Source organism: Sciurus vulgaris (assembly GCF_902686455.1).
Source record: "Sciurus vulgaris genome assembly, chromosome: 4".
NCBI lineage: Eukaryota > Metazoa > Chordata > Mammalia > Rodentia > Sciuridae > Sciurus > Sciurus vulgaris.
In genome coordinates, this window is record NC_136464.1 from 40,114,377 (window position 1) to 40,129,101 (window position 14,725).

The 14,725-nt window shown below is 37.6% G+C and overlaps 1 protein-coding gene and 1 long non-coding RNA gene across 7 annotated transcripts in view; one reads left to right on the forward strand and one right to left on the reverse strand.

Annotated features, from left to right (window-relative positions):
• Window positions 1–14,725, forward strand: part of SLC16A12 (solute carrier family 16 member 12) — a 90,500-nt gene that overhangs the window by 43,434 nt on the left and 32,341 nt on the right. The window contains exons 2-3 of one of the 6 annotated variants that reach the window (XM_079138250.1): window positions 3,141–3,224; window positions 7,518–7,611. The exons of 2 other annotated variants lie outside the window; for them this stretch is intronic. The gene's annotated coding sequence lies outside the window, so the exon portion shown is untranslated. Of the gene's footprint in view, window positions 1–3,140; window positions 3,225–7,517; window positions 7,612–10,535; window positions 12,245–14,725 lie in introns of those variants that run through there. 3 more of the 6 variants (XM_079138253.1, XM_079138249.1, XM_079138251.1) reach the window with 3 other exon arrangements.
• LOC306660140 overlaps window positions 1–14,725 on the reverse strand; it is a 292,372-nt gene that overhangs the window by 22,440 nt on the left and 255,207 nt on the right. The window lies entirely within an intron of this gene.

The window sequence follows — 14,725 nt, forward strand, 5'->3', positions numbered from 1 at the left end:
CCCCTGCAGTGCAGCTTAGCAGTCAGGAGACTTGTAAGAAAGCATGTAGATGTGTTTCTCTCTGCAAAAAAATGATTTCAAGCTGCTGACTTTTCTGGGTCTTTTCTTTTTTCTTTTCTTTCCCTCCTTCCTTTCCTTCTTTCCGTTTTTCCTTCCTTTCTCTACTTTATTGCTGCTAGACTCTCACCTGTGACTTGCCATACTTGGTTACAGATTTGACTGTGATACCCTTTCCTCCCACACTTGGAAAAATAACAGTTTATCATCAGTGATGGGTCCAAAACCTGTAAAATCAAACTTAGTGTAGAACGCACAATAAAAATACATTGACTGCACTGACCTTTGGAATGCTCGTAAGAGTCAAGTATATGAACTTTGTAGCATAGACCGTCGCCATTCATCAACCTTTTTTTTGTTTTTGTTTTTGCTGTGTTCTTAATTGGTGTGTTCTTGAGAAATGAGACACCAAATAAAACTGAATGTGACACCTTTTCTAATTGAGGATTGTGCATTTAAGACGTGAATGATTAAATACAGTTTATACTTTTCAGTCTTATAGATGATTAATTATTGGGCAGCAATCAAATATTTATTTTCTCTGTTTGGATCGCTTCATTTAAAGATTCCAAAAGAATTCAGTATAATCGAAATTCTTACTTTTATCTTGTAAACATTAACTCATTCTCCTAGGCCCCCGTGAGGACATTTTGTCATCGTCAGTATTTTCTCAAGAAGTTTATCACAGAAAAGAAAATGATCTCCTCACGTGAGCCTAAAATGCATGAAGAACACTGCATTCTGCTTCTGTCCAGTACAGTTGTTCTAGAATGGACTTTTCCACTCTGTGCTACTTACTTATTAAATATTGCTTCACTTCGCTTTGTAAGAGGAAAACAATTTTGAAAATCTTAGTGAAAGTCCAGGCTGGAACAGTTTTTATTTTTTATTTTACACATATATACTTACATGTATGAAAAAACTATGTCAATTAAGTTATAGCCAACTTTAAAATATGATATGATACAAAATCTATTCCACAAATAGATCCTTATTTTCAACTTCTTGTTGGGCAGACAAAAAGTAAGGAGGAAACTTTTAGTCCACATATGAAAGAACATCTGAAAGCAAAACCCTCTCAAGTACTAGTAGGAGGGCACAGTCTTAATTAGTTAAAAAAAAAGAACAAAGAGGGGAGACCTAAACATGATAGATATATAAAGTGGCACTGTCAGCTTGCCAGATAGGTAGAAAAACACGTGTGAATTGCTGTTATATGGAAAAAAAAAAAACAGGTTGCACACATTTAATTACAATATTTAAAGTAGTTTTATTGCTTTTCATGAAAAGACAGTAAGTGTTCTAAGAAATTCAGAAAAAGGAATGGGGCTTCATAAACTCACTTTCCTCACACCACTGTGTTCTGCTTTTTTGTGTTCACTTCTGTTCTCCGTGTGTGTGTGTGTGTGTGTGTGTGTGTGTGTGTGTGTGTTTCTACAGTTGTGTCTGTATCACGTTCCTTGGCGTTCTGATTTTGAGTTAGGAAGTTCAACATAGGCATTTCTATGTGCTGTGACAGTCCTCATGACTGTTATTTGTAAAGCTTTATTATAGTCCATGGAGGGACACACCATCTATGTGCAACTTAGGAAAAACATTTAAAAAGGGAAAAGAGTATAGATCATGCATTTGGTGTTCAGATAATTGGACTGTAAAAACCTCAGTGTGCAGTTCTAAAGAGAGAATTAACTACAAGGGGCAATGAAGAAGAAATTAGTTCAAATATTCAAGGGATGTGATATTTCTTGGATTTATAGTTTTCCCTCTTATTTTCCCTGTGCTAGTCTCCCTCATTCAATAGTTAACTCTTGTGTTTTCTCCATATCATAAGGGGAAAATCAACATGGAGAGATAAAGACATGGATTTCTGTAGATACTTTTTCCTCTTGAACTCGAAGAAATATATGTGTTCTTTTGGCTATTTTTATTTTCTAGTAATTAGTATTAGTAAATAGTTAGAAAGGTATTTTCTAACTCTGTCTCTGATTTAGTAACTGGTATGAATTTAATTTAATTAAATATTTTTAACTTCGTTAAGGGTTTTGTTTTTTGGTGATGCTGGGAATCAAACCCAGGGCCTTGCATGTGCTAGGCAAGGGCTCTACCACTGAGCTACGTCCCCAGCCACTGGTTAAGCATATTTGAGTCCCAACTGTATGTTGTCATATAGCTGTCAGAATATAATATAAAATCTATTACTTTTTAATTTGGAAAATTATTGAAAGGAGCAAATGAAGATGAAAAGTGTATCTATTGATGTCATAGGGAAGGAAATTGATATGTGTTAATATGTGAATATTCTAATATGTGTCAGATGTTTTTCTTTGTATTTTGCCATTTAATTGTGACTTAAGCCCATTAAAGAACTATTAATTCCAAAATGCATGGCAGGAGAGATTCAGAAAACCAAGTTGCATGTTAAGATATATACCTAGTTATTGAGTTAGCCAGTACCTCCTAGGGTACTGTTCAATGAGCTTAAAAATGTAATATAGTATTCTTATTTGTAGTGAATTTTTAAAGGCCTCAATGAGCAGTTTTATACCTGAGGGGAAGGAAGTCCTTTGAATTATTTAGAGAGAAGTATCCTGTCAGAGGAATGTGGGTTTCTTTTTCTTTTTTTCTTTCTTTTACTGGTATTACATTAAATTTTTTTCCTTATTTTTTATTGGTACATTAGAGTTGTACATAATGGTGGAATTCATTCTCATATATTCACACAGGCACACAATATAACAATATAATATGGGCGATATTATTCCCCAGTATTTTCCTTTTTTCTCCTTTTTCCCTCCCTCAGTTCCTTTCCTCTACTGTACTGATCTCCCTCTGATTTTCATGAGATCCCCCATTCCTTTTTTCTCCTTTTACCTCCTTAGCTTCCACATGTGAGAGAAAACATGACCTTTCACTGTCTGTGTTTGGCTTATTTCACTTATAATATACTCAAATGCCATCTGTTTTCTCTTTCTTTCTTTCTTTCTTTTTTATTTATTTATTTATTTTTTTTTTGGTACTGGGATTGAACCCAAAGGTGCTCAATTACTGAGCCACATTCTCAACCCTTTTTATATTTTGTTTAGAAACCGGGTCTCGCTAAGTTACTGAGTCTGGCTTTGAACTTGTGATCCTCCTGCCTCATCCCTCCAGAGCTACTGGGATTACAGGTGTGTGCCACTGTGCCCTGCTATTTATTATATTTTCTTTATTTATTCATTCATCGACAGATACCTAGTCTGGTTCCATAGTTTGGCTACTGTGCATTGTGCTGCTATAAACATGGGTATACACATATTGCTATAGTATGCCGATTTTAATTCTTTAGGATAAATATCAAAGAGTGGTATAGCTAGATCATGTGGAGTTTCCATGTCTAATCTTTTGAGGAACCCCCATACTGATTTATATAGTGGTTTTACTAATTTCTAATCCCACCAACAGTGTAAAAGTGTTGCTTTTTCTTCACATCCTTCCCAGCATTTGTTACCGTTTGTATTCTTGATGGCTGTCATCCTAGCTGGAGTAAGATGAAATCTCAGTGTAGTTTTAACCTGCGTTTCCCTAATTGCTAACAATGTTTTCCCATCTATTTGTTGGCCATTTGTATTTCTTTCTTTTTTTTAAAAAAAATTGTTTTTGTAGTTGTAGGACAGAATGCCTTTATTTTACTTGTTTATTTTTATCTGGTGCTAAGGATGGAACCCAGTACCTCCCAAGTGTGAGGCAAATTCTCTGTCACTGAGCCTCAGCCCCAACCCTGTATTTCTTTTTTAAAGAAGTGTCTGTTTAGTTCATTTGCTCATTTATTAGTTGTGTTATCTGTGAGGTTTTTGGTGAGGTGTTTTGAGTTATTTGTATATTCTGATATTATCCTGTCAGAAGAAGAGCTAGCAAATATTTTCTCCCATTGTGTAAGATTCTCTCTTCACATTCTAATTGTTTGTTTCCTTTGTTGTACATAAGTTTTTTAATTTGATGACATCCTATTTATTACCCGGGCATTATTTTCTGAGCTTTTGGGGTCTGATTGAGAAAGTGACTGCCTGCTCCTATCTGTTGGAGTGTTGACCTTACATTTTCTTCTAGGAGTTACATAATTTCTGATATAATTCCAATATCTTTGATCCTTCTTGAGTTGACTTTGGTGCAGGGTGAGAGATAGGAATTTAGTCTCATTCTTCTACATATGAATAACCAATTTTTCCAGAACTGTTTGTTAAAAAGGCTTTTCCTCAGTGTATGTTTTTGGCATGTTTGTCAAGGGTCAGATGACTGTGTGTGTTTGTCTCTGGGTCTTATGGTCTGTTCTACTCATCTGTGTATCTGTTATAATGCCAGTACCATGCAGTTTTTGTTACTATAGTTCTGTGGTATCATTTGAAGTTAGGTGTTGTGATTCCCTCAGCATCGCTTTTTTTTTTTTGGCTTAGAATTGCTTTGGCTATTTGCACTGATTCTGTGTATTGCTTTCAGTAGTATGGCCTTTTTAACAATATTAATTTTGCCTATCCATGAACATGGGAAATCTTTCCATCTTCTGAGATCTTAAATTTCTTTCTTTAATGTTCTGTAGTTTTCATTGTGAAGGTCTTTCTCCTCTCTGGTTAGATTTATTCCTAGGTATTTTATTTTTAGGCTACTATGAGTGGGAGTATTCTCTTGATTTCTTTCTCAGTAGATTCATTATTGGTATGTTAGGAAAGCTATTGACTTTTTTCTCTTTTTCTTTATTCTTGGTAAGTACACATAACTTTCATTTAATCTTAGTAAAGTAATATGTGATATTGAAAATCTTTTTCATCATCTTTTTTGACAGTGATAAATATTTAAAAAATTTTTACATATGTGTATGTAGGGTAATAACGTCTGTCTCATTCTACCACCCTTCCCATTCCCACCCCCTCACCCCTCCCCTCACTCCCCTTTGCACAATCCAAAGTTCCTTCATTCTTCCCTACCCACTTGCCACTATGGATCACCACCCACTTATCAGAGAAAACATTTGGGGGGCCTTTGGGTTTTTGGGATTAGCTTAGTTCACTTAGCATGATATTCTCTAGTTCCATCCATTTACCTGCAAATGCCATAATTTCATTCTTCTTTAAGGCCAAGTAATATTCCATTGTGTATATGTACCACATTTTCTTTATCCATTCATCTGTTGAAGGGTATCTAGGTTGGTTCCATAGTTTAGCTATTATAAATTGAGTTGCTATAAACATTGATGTGGCTGCATCACTGTAGTATGCTGATTTTAAGTTCTTTGGGTATAAACTGAGGAGTAGGATAGCTGGGTCAAATGGTGGTTCCATTCCAAGTTTTCTTAGAACTTTCCATACTGGAAAAGCTATTGATTTTTGTATGTCAATTTTATACCTGTTACTTTGCTAAATTTATTAGCTCTAGGAGTTTTCTTGGAGCTTTTTGGATCTTTTATGTAATAGAATCATTTTATCTGCTGTGATAATTTGACGTCTTTCTTTCCTACTTTTATCCCTTTTATTTCCTTCTTTTGCTTAATTGCTCCAGCTAGAATTTCTAGTATTCTCTATTGAACAGAAGTGGTAAGAGTGGTAAGAATGGACATCCTTGTCTTGTTCTAGATTTTAAAGGAAATGCTTTCAGTTTTTCTTCATAACCATGATGTTGGCTTTGGGTTTTTTTTTTTTTTTTTTTTTTTTTTTTTTTTTTTTTGCTGTTGAGGTAGGTTTCTGCTATCACTAGTTTCTTCAGTGTTTTTATCATGATCAGGTGCTACATCTTGTTGAAGACTTTCTCTGCATCTGTTGAGATGTGGGTTTCTTTGTCTTTTTAAAAATCTTTCTGAGTCAAGGTATATTACTATTTGCAATTCTATCAAATAGTAATATCAAATCTCTTCTAAGCTCTTCTCAGAGAAATGCTCATTCAGAACATTTTTCATACCCAACTTCAGGACACATACAAATGCCTTCACCTGAAGTCTATGGATAGGGAATGGTGACTGATCTTCTTTTGTAGTTTATGAGGTTTTAATCAATACAATTATTATTCTCCAACACTCTCCTGATTAAAAAATGTAATAATCATAGGATATGGAAAATTTAAGTTTCTTATCTCTTCCATCAGACTTCTGGAGGCAACAAAGAACAACAACATTAGTATTACAGCTAAAATGTATTTGAACACTTACTATGGGCGTGTCCTATGCTTCATGACATGATGTGGATCACCTCATTTCATTTACACAAATCCATGAGGTAGGAATTGGCATTTGGAAGGATCAACAAAAAGCATTCACCTCTCCCCTAAGTTCCAAAATAATTTAGAGGTAGAAACATGTGTCCAACAGATGAAGAGCCAAATACCACTTTCAAGTGCTAATAATACCAATGATTGTGGAGTGAGGCTTAAAACTACCAGCCAAATAATGTTGCAAGTACTTTGCCCATGAAAAAGGCTCAATTACCCCAGTCTCAATCACTGGCCTCCTTGCAAGAGCATCTTTCATTTATAGCATGGAACTGCTGAGGAGGACAAATGTTCTCTACTTACAGGAAGATCCTACATGGAAAAAAAAAGAAGGGAAGGTCTGAGGTGAGCATGCACAACTGTTTCTTCCAATGAATCATTGAATTAACTCCCGTTATGGAGAAGAGGGAGAAGGTTCAGGAGTGTTAACGCTACTGTGGTCCCTGTCACATGGAATCAAGGGAAAGGAGGTCTGTCTCTAGCTGTAGGTACTCTTCACGGCCTTATCCTAAAGATAAGGAAACGGAGACATCAAGACCCTGAAGAGGAGCTCACTTGTTAAGTGGCAGAGAAGTCTGCATACGGTCACTGAATACATAGAAGATGGAGTCCGGATTTGATAAGGCAGCCCAGGACAGGCTCAGGCTTAGTTCAGGTACAAGGCACAGGGAAATTTTAAAAGGAAGGGCAGATGCAAGAGAAGTGGGGGGTGGGTGGGTGAAGGGAGTGATAATGGTTGGGCTCCCTTGTAAGAGTTGGAAAGGAATTAAAATCACCTACAGTTTTTTAGCATACCTAGTTCTGAAACAATGAAAACATTAAAAAAATTAAAAAGTGACTCCAGGAATGAATATCCAGTGCTCTTTTGGACATGTGTTTTTGAGGTACCTCATAGTTGGGAATTTGAGTCTGCAACTTGGAAGAAAGATCGGAAGCAGAGATTTAGATTTTAGTTGTCCATTTCAAGGGGATAGCTGGCTGAAACTAAGGGAGTGCTCAAGTCTGGACAGTTTTATAAATGACTTTTGTATTTGAAATGCCAAAAAAGTTGAGTTGGTAACCTTCAGAGATTTGATCTAGTTTAAAGGCAAAGCCCAGCATCATCTAGGACTTGACCATGACTGTAGTGCACTGCAGAGCAAGCTTACAGGTGACACCAGCATACCTCAGTTTCCATTTATCTCTCCAGGTTCTCTGTCATCCCATTTCTGCCCTGTTCTCTGCTCTAGGAAGCTGACATTGATGAATATCATCAGTCGGACTCCCATTGGGTCCAACAGTGCCTCCCTGCCCCCTGCTACTTGAAGGCAGAAGGAGCATGAGGTTGGTGTTTGCATTTCCTTGGCTCTTTTACTGTTGGATCCTGTGACTGGACACTTCCCTTCACTCAAACCTGCAGCAACTCTCCAAGGTTCTAGTAACTGCTTTCTCTCCCTTTGCCTCCTCAGGCCTTGAGGTGGTAATAGTTTCCAATTGCTATTGTCCTGGGGGACTCCACTTCTTGTGTTGGATTTTATTAACATTGCTCATTCCTTTATAAATGATGTGTTTCTTGAAGTCTATCCCATTTCCAAGTTACTCCTGGGCTTCGAATAATATACCCTGTAAACCAGAAGAAAATCACGTTTTCTAAGGCACTAGTCTTAACTGTAGTAAACAGAGGGGTTTCTACTCTGGGGGCCTCAGACCTGGGAAGAGATGACAGAATTAGTACATGTGCAAATTCACATGTACAGGCACTATTCTTAGTGATTTGAATAATATCCTACATGATTGCCATGATTTTTAAAAATGCACTTAAGTGTCTTAGTGAGTCACAAAATAAAATTTATTTGGAAATATTATTAATTTCATTTTAACTCTTGTCTTCACATATTTTCTTAAACAACAGATAACATATTAACAATACAACTATTACCAGATTTGGCTAAAGGCGTACATTTTTAAAAAAAATTACTTTTATTTATTTATTCTTTTCATTATCTTTTTTTTGCAGTACTGGGGATCGAACTCAGGGCCTTGTGCTTGCGAGGCAAGCACTCTACCAGCTGAGCTATCTCCCCAGCTCTCATTATCTTTTTTTGATAGTGATAAATATTTTTAAAAAATTTTTTCATACATGTATCATAGGGTAATAATGTCTGTCTTATTCTACTGTCCTTCCCATCCTCTCACTCTCCTCTGTACAATCCAAAATTCCTAAAGGCATACTTTTAAGCTTATTGATCGTACTCACATGCAAAGATGTTGGGTACTAGTTCTACGACCTTGTTCAAAGTTCACCCAAATTCTTTGGGTCCCAAACCAGAAGGAGGTGGAATGAACTGGTTCAGTCATAACTATTTCTATCAGGATAGGAACAAGGACAACCCCCCACATCTAGAGGAATTTTTGAAAAATTATTTCTAACTTTCATTTCAAGGAAGAAAGTCAGGTCCTCAGTCTCTCACAGAAAAAAATCACACCACATTCTCCGCCTTGGCAACACCTTGTCCTTTGTGTGACCTGCTGTGGCTCAAGCAGCGAGCAGAGTCTACAGAACACAAAAATAAACATCTCTGAGGGCCTGTGGAATTTGATGGCCTGTGTAATGTGGGGCAGACAGTGGGCGGCAGGCCAGGCTCTGTAGGTGAGCCCTCCTGCAGCCCACACTCCTTTTTAGCCACTCTGCAAAAGCAAGAAGAAGAGCAAACCCAGCAGTAAAGTTCTGTTTCCGGGTTTGGCCTGGTCTGGGTTCAGGCCTGGACGTGCCTCTGTGTACCCGGGGAGCTGTATTCACCTAGGGCTCTATGAGCCAAATGCTGGCTAGGCTGGCTATAGTGGATAAAAAGAACAAAGAAAGCACTGGTGATTTATTGCCCCCATTCCTAAAGCTCCTTGTACCACCTCCCATGTGATTTAAGAAAATCTTTGGAACTAGAGAACTGAGGAAGTTCATTCACGAAATACTTACTGAGCACCTAGTCTCTTCCAGGCACTATCCTGGAGATAGACTGAGCAAATGGGAACCCTGGGGTTACCTGTTGTTAGGGAGCTCATGCTCTCATGCAGAGTGTTTTCTTCTGCCTGCATTATTCTTTCAAACACCACTTTTCCATAATACTCCATGATACAAGGGGTTAACGTCTGACCACTTGAAATATTTGACTCCTTGCCCCTCCTGTTTCAACAACATGGCGGAGGGCAGTGATTACAGAGTGAGGCAAATGTTGTGGTATAGACAGGCTGCACAGTTCTTCAATAATAGGCTCTCTGTTGACTAACAAAAAGACTCTGTGAAACGCGCCTCAAATCCCCAGGTTCTCCTCTGCAGCCAAGACGCTTCGGACATAACATAATCTGACTTAATAATTCCACATTTTCTGTGAGAGAGCGAAATTAGAATTAAAGAATTTCACAAGGCCACTGAGTTAGACACAAAAATGTATTCATTGTACCACATAAATATTGAGCACCAACTCTATACTAGATATTGTGCTAGGTGCTTGGATACTTGGTTGTATAATATACTATTTTTTTCCTATTTTTTAAAAGTTCATCTATATGTATTTTTATTTCATATGTATATTTTTAAATCAATCAGGCCTACTGTTCAGGCCTGTCACTTATTTTATTTCCAAATAAAAGAAAAAAGAACCTCCTGGCTACAGAAAATGGGAATTGGGGGCGAGTTCCTGGTTATAAACTGCACTGTCAACAACTTAGAAGTAAGCATTTTTTCTGATGTTGCCTAGAATCAGTGGCTCTGTGTAATCAGGAGCTGAAACGGTAGAAAAGAATTTTGCTTTCTACATTCTGCCTCTTATGTGAATCACGAGTTGTACCTTTTCCTTCCTTTCTGTAGACCAAATATCATATAAATCACTTTGCTGTTTATTCTAGGTCTTATGTAAAGTATTCCTATCCTCAAAATATCACACACAGTGTAGAAACTTTGGCAGCTTTCTTAGCAAAGGTCAATGTTTTAGTTTAGTGCCCAAAGGTCCCTGACAGACATCCAAAAATTTCTGTTGAAGTCAGTAATTATTTACTCCCCTGTTACCAGGATTTGTTTGAGAACAAAGCAGAGAGAAGCAGAAAAGAAAAAAATAAAAAAGCGAATCATTAGTCTTTCTTCATCTAAGATCCCATGGGCAGTATCTTTGAGCAACAAAAACAAATCCATATGCAGTTGAAGACATCCTAAGAACCAGAGACGCTAAAGTGGGCAAAACAGTTTGGTCCCCAGGTCAGTGTACAAACTTAAGCAGAGAGGGGCTTCCATAACTTCCTCCCACTTTGCACCTTTCTGGAAATTGAATTTGATCCCAGAATAGGAGTCTGTAAAGCTGGAATTCTTTGCTATGCTGCCCTAAGGGCTTTGCAGAAAGGTGTTGAAATTCCCTCATGGCATACTTGGAAAACTGTCCTTTGACATCCTTTATATACATTGTTCCTTTGTGTTTCCAAGTCATAGATCAGGATGTTAGATGGGGCCTTGATTCCTGGGTTAAGGCAGAATCATACATTTACTTCTTGGTAAGAGGGGGGTGATAAAATGTCAAGAGACTGGGAATCAAGATATCCTTCTCCGTGAATACCCACAGGGGTTTACAATGAACAACATTTAGCAAATATATATACCAGGCACTGCTCTATGATGGTACATAATGTGGGAAACATAACAGGTATAGCCTCCACCATGATGGAGCTCAGAGGCCAGTGGAGGCAGCAGTGTGTCTTGATGAAAAACACAAGCTCCAAAGTCAGACCCACAGTGGAATCTTGGTAGGGCATCGCTTACTTTATCTGTGAAATGGAGATTATCAAACCATTATAATACCTGCCTCATCGGGTTGGGATGAAGATAAACTTGAATAACATGTAGCAGTGAATTCAGAGCCTGGAGGCTTAAGTGCCCCTAAATAGTAACTGTTGGTATAATTATTATTTTGTGTCTTTGTCTCTGGCCCAGGAGTCAGAGATGAGCTCTAAGAACTGGCTGATGCAACTCTGATGATAATGCTTTGCTCCAGTGTACGCCACCTAGAGACAAGTGGGTTCTGTTAAGTGCTCCTCATCTTTTAGTTGTAATGGCTCTTTTCTTGCTTTATGTCTGGAGATTAGACCTCTCTGATGAAAAAAAGTGCATTTCACGCCTCTTTCTGCCGAGTTGCCATTTTAAAACTGGTAATTGTTATTTATGCTTTTAGTTTATTTTTTATGACTTAGGTGGGGGGGCTTTCCTCAGTGAAGGCAGAACTCATTTCATTCATTTATTAGGTACTAATTAAGCTCTTACTGTGTGCCAGACTCTGGGTGAGTGTATGTGTATGTGAATGTACGTGAAAGAAAGAGAGAGAATTGCAGTTTGAGGGTGGTGAGTAGGACTTGGGGTGGGGGGATATATGTCTGAAAATAGTTTCCATTTAGTGGAGTTAAAGAATCTGGTGATAGATAGAGGTAAGTAGATAACAGTGATGTGCTTGGTAGTGCAAGGGGCATGTGCAGAGGTCTCCAAGAGCCTGGAAAAGAGAGATACCTGCTTTGAGGTGTGGATGCAGTTGAAGCAGGAGAGAAAAGTCAGATGGGGAAGTGGAGAAGGAAGGAATTTGAAGGTAATGGAACAGCTTTTAAAAGATATAAAGCCAGACATTTTTAGTGAGTTGCAAGAAATTTATAGTATCATAAGTAGTTGAGGGCATGGTGGGCTGGAAGTTAGACTGACATTTGTCAAAGGAGCTGGTTGTGTATGTGTGTTACATGTAATTTCTACTGCGGACTCTGGGGACCAGCAATGTTCAACAGATGATGTCCGAGGACACTGAGTTTCCATGATCATAAATAGTGTCTCTGTTTCCCTCTTGCTTCTACAGAGACAAGAGTGTCTACCTAGAGGAGCTTCAAATGGGACACCCTAAAGGTTACAAATGATGTATCCTGAAAGAGTGCCTTCCCACTGCAGAGGGTCCTTTCAGTAAGGTCCATTTGGAAATCTCACAATTTCTTGGTTACCATAATAAATCTAAACTTCTTCACAAGCCTCTATTTTAAATGAAGGCAAAACTGGGGAGCGCATTTTGAAGTGTGTGTGTCCTAGGGAAACGAATCTATCTCCAGATTATAAAGATTTTCCTCCTTTGTTTTCTTCTAGTAGTTTTATAGTTTTTGCCTTTATGTTTATATCAATGACCCATTTTGAGTAGTTTTGTGTACGATGTGATGTAAGTCTCAAAATTCATATTTTCCCACATGAGTAAATGCATAGGTCTATATCTGGACTCTATTCTGTTCTACTGATCTAACATGCTAATATCATTCTGTCTTGATTATTTTGGTTTTAGTGTAGGTATTGAGATTAATTGATATAAGTTTTAAACCTTTGTTCTTGCTCTTATTTTGACTTTTCTAGGTCTTTTGCATTTTCATATAAATTTTAGAATCAGTTTGCCATTTTCTATTAAAAAGAGAATGTAGGAGCTTAGGTTGAGAGTTTATCAATACTGTCAATCAACTTGGGTAGATATATTTTCCAAGTCTTCTAATCCATGAACATGGTCTTTTGTCTCTTAGTCTCAGTTTCTTTGTCTGTTTTTTTTTTTTTTCCCTCTCCCTCTCTCTTTCCTTTATAAATTTCCCTCACTGTAGTTTTGTAGTTTTTAGTCTACAAGTAATGCACATATTATGTTAAATTTATTCCTAGACATTTCATATTTTTGTAGCTACTACAAAGTATATATATTCAATTCTAAGTTCTAATTGTTCACCACTAATATAGAGAAATACAACTGACTATAAGAGGAAAAAATCATAAATTCCATTTATTCAGAATTAATAGCTATGTGTTTCAGAATACATCACTAAGAAATGAATAGACAAGTCACATAATGGGAGAAAATATCTGCACTACATATACCTATAAAGGATTTGTATCTAGAATATAATAAATTCTTTAATCCTAATAATAAAAAGATGATCCAATAAAATATGGGCATAATATTTGAATAGATACTTCATAAAAGATTTATGAATAATTAATGATTATGTGAAAAATGGTTAACACCATTAGTCATCAGGGAAGTACAAATTAAAACTGTAATGAGATACCATTATCTACCAAGTATTGTTCAGGCTGAGGGGCAAAGGGAACTCTTAGGAATATCATACAACCACCTTAACACTATTTGACAGGTTCTTCCAAAGCTAAATATGTACTTACCATATGACTCGGCACTTTTGTTCCTTGATGTTTACTCAAGAGAATAAGCATATGTCCACAAAAAGGCTTGTGTACAGATGTTCACAGAAGATTTTCATAATGGTCTAAAACTGGCAACAACCCAAACGTCCATCAACAGATGAATGAATAAACAAATTGTAGTATATCCATACACAGACTACTATATTCAGTGTTAAAAAGGAATCAACTAGATACGACAAACTGGATGAATCTCAAACATCATCATGAGGGGAAAGGGCAATAACTCTGTGGTAGAGCCTGTGCTCAGAACCTGCTATGTGGTGGGTAGCCAATCCCTAGCATGTGCGTGGACACGCACACAGAATCAGCGAAAGAAGCCAGAAACAAAATAGCCCATATCATGTGATTCCATTTTTATGAAATTCTTGGCAGATAAGACTAATCCATATTGACAGAAAGCAAATCAGTGGTGACCTGGTCCTGGGGTTGGTAAGGATTGATGGGCAAGGCAGCCTGATGGAGCATTTGTGGGTGATGAAAATGTTGTGTCTTGACCGTGGTGGTTGAGGTTACAAGATTGTATACATTGGTCAAATGTATTGCAATGTAATTTTAAAACAGTGTGTTTTGTTGTATGTCAGATGTGTCTCAATTTTAGAAGTTTTTAGCAGTCTTTACAAGTTTAATCTTTTTCAGCTAAGCACAGTCTTTTCTACTGATTATTTAGTTGAATCTAAGTTTAATCTCCTTATGAGCATTGTTTCTCCCCTCTTGGGTTTCTTTTTAGGAGTGTCTGGTCTGGGGAGAGTACATGCAGCCCTGTGGCAATGGCCCAGAGGTGGTGGTCATACAGGTCCCTGGTTGTTCACTAAGTTCTCACGCATCTGTGTGTTTTCCCTAGTGTTGGTCACTGAGAACCCTGCTGATCTCTTGGACCTCATAATGCAGTGAAACTCATTTTGCTGCTGTCCAGGTGTTGACTTCCATCCTCATGGCATGTTGTGCTTAATTGTCTGCTGCTGGTGCAACCTGTGGTTTGTACTTTCTGTATGAAAGTACTTTCTCCAGTGCCTGGAGAAATTCCCCATCTTTCTTGTTAAGTTCTTCTTAAGGACCAGCTACCATTCCTACTGGCTTGCTTTCCCCTTTGCTGAGGCCCTCTGAGCTCTTAGTCATTTTCTGTGTCTCCATTGAGAACATGGGAGAATGTCTGGATCACTCCTGTGCCACATGGGAGGTGAGGGATGGTCAGGGAAC